This window comes from Cucurbita moschata, unplaced genomic scaffold (assembly GCF_002738365.1).
Source record: "Cucurbita moschata cultivar Rifu unplaced genomic scaffold, Cmos_1.0 Cmo_Scf00445, whole genome shotgun sequence".
Classification (NCBI taxonomy): domain Eukaryota; kingdom Viridiplantae; phylum Streptophyta; class Magnoliopsida; order Cucurbitales; family Cucurbitaceae; genus Cucurbita; species Cucurbita moschata.
The window spans coordinates 3726-8230 of NW_019268961.1; the positions used below are offsets into that span (position 1 = coordinate 3726).

Below are 4505 nucleotides of genomic sequence, written 5' to 3' on the forward strand. Positions count from 1 at the left end.
GCCGGGACCCGTTAAAACTAGAACCGTCACGGTAGCGCTATGCAATGCATAACGATCGTTGTCCTGCCATTGGATGTACGCGTCCGTACCCTCGTGATGGGATGGCGGTATCCCCCCAGATGCATGAACACACATAATGCATGAGGTACCCCTATTTCTACATTTATCTTTAATAACCATAACTCCCCTGTCACGTTCCATGCTTCATGTCATTCTCATTTTCAATTCACATTTCATACACATTTCTATCAGGGTTATGATTCCAGACAGTTTACCGTGTTTTATGTCATACAATTCATGCTGTTCACATTCACATATTCCATACAAACATGCCATAATCATTCAAGGACCACATATCATCACATGCATAACATATCACATCAAACTAAGCAGCATACATAGCATACATTCACGTTCACATGATTTCATACTTAAGCACATTAAACTAGCATACAATTTAATGACACGTGCAAATCCACGGGCACGTGCCAACATATAGCAAATAACGCGTAACCTACGACGGGTGAGCCACTTACCTGGTTAGCTTAAGTCGTTGTCACGTATATATCCTTAATGAAAGTTCGATTCCGTCCTTTGAAATCCAAGTCAACCTATGTGAGCTCATGACATCAGTTTTAAGTTTGAACTCTGTAAAATTATTTCTCTAATTTACAGGGTTAAAAACTGTTAGACAAAATTTAACTAGTTTCATGCCCTCTCATATTTATTGTTTTATTTTTAAATTCTGTTAAACAAATCTTCCCTTCTCCCTCTTTGTAATTATTTTCCTTTGGTAAATGATTTTCAGTTTTGTAAACATTTTCAATTCTATAATTGAGATATTCCTCTAATTCTCTAATTTTATATTTATTTTCATTCCGTAAACAAATATTGTTGGCCAATTTTAATTGATTGTTTGTCTACTATCTCATTGCCTACTAAAATTTTATTGATTCTAAATTGATTTCTTATAGCCATAACTATAAACAAAAAAGGAAATTTGAGATAGAATTTTACCCTAATAACAGACCAAAATCTCTCCTATGTCCCTATCATATCCTTTGAAACACCATTTACTTTTTACCACATCTGACATTTTTTTCTATTTATTTTTGGATTGATATGATAGGTGGGGTTTGTTAGACGAACACGACTCTCCATAATGGTATGATATTGTGAATATGGTATCTGATTCTAAATTGATTTCTTATAACCATAACTATAAACAAAAAAGGAAATCTGAGATAGAATTTTACTATGGTAACTGATTATTACTAGTAAAATAAAAAAGAAAATCTTACCCTAATATTATTAGACCAAAATCTCTCCAATATCCCCCTTTTTTACTTTTTACCAGATCTTGACATTTTTTTCTATTGCTTTGGGCTTCCCCAAAAGGCTTCTCCAGAAGGCCTCATACCAATGGAAGACTTCAATCATCTTCCCCAGAAGGCCTCATACCAATGGAGACTTTCATCATCTTCCCCATACCAATGGAGACTTTCATCATCTCCTATATCCCCCATTTTTTACCAGATCTGACATTTTTTTTTCAGAAAGGCTTCCCTTAAAGGTTCCCCACGTTGTAATTCCTCCGCCCGGGTTAATACGGGTTTCTTTGGATAATAATATTTCAGAAAGGCTTCCCTTTACCCCCGGGTTGATGCTGGTGTTTATTATCCGACCACCACACTTCTGCATCTTTTTGTAACACATATGTCGCTGCTGTGTTTATTATCCGACCACCACACTTCTGCATCTTTTTGTAACACATATGTCGCACACGCCACCTTATGGGTTGTTTGCAGTTTGGAGCAACTTCGAGGTGTCGCACACGCCACCTTATGAACTGCGTTTCTTTGGATAATAATATTTCAGAAAGGTTTCCCTTAAAGGTTCCCCACGTTGTAATTCCTCCGCCCGGGTTGATGCTGTGTTTATTATATGTCGCACACGCCACCTTAATGTTCATCAGAGCATCTCATTGATTCAAAGGTTGTTTGCACGTTTGGAGCAACTTCAAGTGCAACTAGGCATGTGTTCTTTATGCTTTATTAATATGATGTATGATGATGTTTGATGCATGTTTTACAATAATTATGATGTGTTGATGATGACGATGTATTCTAAAATGATGATCATAGTTTAGCTTTTTTTCTTCACCCTATAATTTGAATTGTGTCAGAAGTGGGATTTGAACCCACGCCCTCTCATGAGGACTAGAACTTGAGTCTAGCGCCTTAGACCACTCGGCCATCCTGACTACATTTTACTAAGTCCCACATTGGTTGAAGAGGGGAATGAACCATTCGTTATAATGGTGTGAAAACCTCTCACTAATAGACGCGTTTTTAGACTGTGAGGCTGACGGCGATCCATAACAGGCCAAAATGGAATATATCTACTAGCGATTGGAGAGGGTGAGGAAGCATTTCTTTTAAGGGTGTGAAAAAATCTTCTTAGTAGACGCATTTTAAAACCGTGAGGCTGGTGGTGATATGTAATGCACAAAAGTGGACAATATCTGCTAACGGTGGGCTTGAGATATGGTATCAGAGCTAGTCACCAGGCGGTGTGCTAGTGAAGACTTTGGGCCCCAAGGTGGTGGATTGTGAGATTCCAAATCGATTAGAGAGAAGATGAAACATTTCTTATAAGGGTGTGGAAACGTCTCCCTAGTAGTCTGTCAGCGAGGACGCTGGGAAACCTCTCCATAGTGATGCGTTTTAAAACCATGAGGCTGACGGCTATATGTAAGGAGCCAAAGCAGACAACATCTACTAGTGGTGGGCTCAGAATACTTTAAATAATTGGCTGGAATAGCTCAGTTGGTTAGAGCGTGTGAATGATCCCACATACACGAGAGGTAAGCTTTATACGCTTGAATAACGTCGTGTGTCGTCAGAATCCAGATTCAGTTTTTAGGTTTTAAGAAGCTCATAGATGTGTCATTTTAGGCATCTACAAGCCACGAGACTTCGTGAAAGAGAAGCAGAGAGTCCAATAAAGAGTTATAGGAGGAAAACGATGAGAAAGAACAATAGAAATGTTTGGTTTTATGTCATAAAACTCATAGTTTGTAAACAAAAACATATTCTATTTTCAATAAAGTTATTATTGATGTTTATTCAGTAAAGATTGTTATTGAATAAAGTAAATTTTACGATCATTAATCTAAAAAGATGATCATAGTTTAGCTTTTTTCTTCACTCTCTTTGGCTTATTATTTATATCTCTAAACATCACCATTTATTGTAAATAAATTAAAGGTAAAAAGAAGATTTAAGAAGTTCACATTTCATTTAATGATATAACCCAACCCAACCATGGTTAACGTAAAAGTCTCACCATTTATTGTAACTAAATTAAAGGTAAAAAGAAGATCTAAGAAGTGCACATTTATTTAATGATATAACCCAACCCAACCCAACCATGGTTAACGGTGAAAGTCATTCATTTTCTTCCCTAGCCATTAGACTAATACACAATAATTTGTATTGTATCAAAAGTGGGATTTGAACCCACACCCTCTCACGTGGACCAAAACTTAAGTCAGGTGCCTTAGACCACTCAACCATCCTAACTACTTACTAATAGATCCCACATTGATTGGAGAGGGGAATGAACCATTCCTTATAAGGGCGTGGAAACCTCTCACTAATAAACGTGTTTTAAAACTATGAGTCTGACGACGATCCATAACTGGCCAAAATGGAAGATATCTGCTAGCGATTGGAGAGGGTGAGGAAGCATTTCTTTTAAGGGTGTGGGAAAATCTTCCTAGTAGACGCATTTTAAAACCGTGAGGCTGGTGGTGATACGTAATGCACCAAAGTGGACAATATCTGCTAATGGTGGGCTTGAGATATGATATCAGAGATAGTCACCTGGCGATATGCCAGCGAAGACGCTGGGCCCCCAAGGGGGTGGATTGTGAGATTCCAGATCGGTTCAAGAGAAGATGAAACATTTCTTACAAGTGTGTGGAAACCTCTCCCTAGTAGACTGCCAACAAGGACCTGGGAAACCTCTCCATAGTAGATGCGTTTTAAAATCGTGAGGCTGACAACGATACGTAACGTGCCAAAGCAAACAACATCTACTAGTGCTGGACTCGGAGAATTTAAAATTATTGGCTGGAATAGCTCAGTTGGTTAGAGCGTGTGGCTGTTAACCACAAGGTCGGAGGTTCAAACCCTCCTTCTAGCGTTGGTGATCATTTGTTCTTTATGAGTGTCTTGATAATATTATTGTCTTACATATTCTATTGAATCATAACCCTTGAATTGTGTTATAAGATGTTGAACACCAATTCCTGATAGCCTGCTTCAATCTCCATCTTCCATAAACTGAAATCTTGTCATCTTGGTAAATTTTACAAAGAAGATGCCTTGTGCTTCCACTGCTTTATGGTCATGGTATTATGTTTTACCCCAAACAGTGGTTGGTTCGTGAAGACCTCGGATCCTTCACCTTGTTAGGATCACACTACACACATAAGAAAA

The 4505-nt window shown here is 38.1% G+C and overlaps 2 non-coding genes across 2 annotated transcripts; one reads left to right on the top strand and one right to left on the bottom strand.

Moving 5' to 3' along the window:
- Positions 1-2179: 2179 nt before the first annotated feature.
- Positions 2180-2263, bottom strand: TRNAL-CAA. The gene has a single exon. It is a non-coding gene; the product is annotated as a tRNA-Leu (tRNA).
- A 1872-nt stretch (positions 2264-4135) lies between these two features.
- Positions 4136-4209, top strand: TRNAN-GUU. The gene has a single exon. It is a non-coding gene; the product is annotated as a tRNA-Asn (tRNA).
- The last annotated feature ends 296 nt before the right edge of the window (positions 4210-4505 follow it).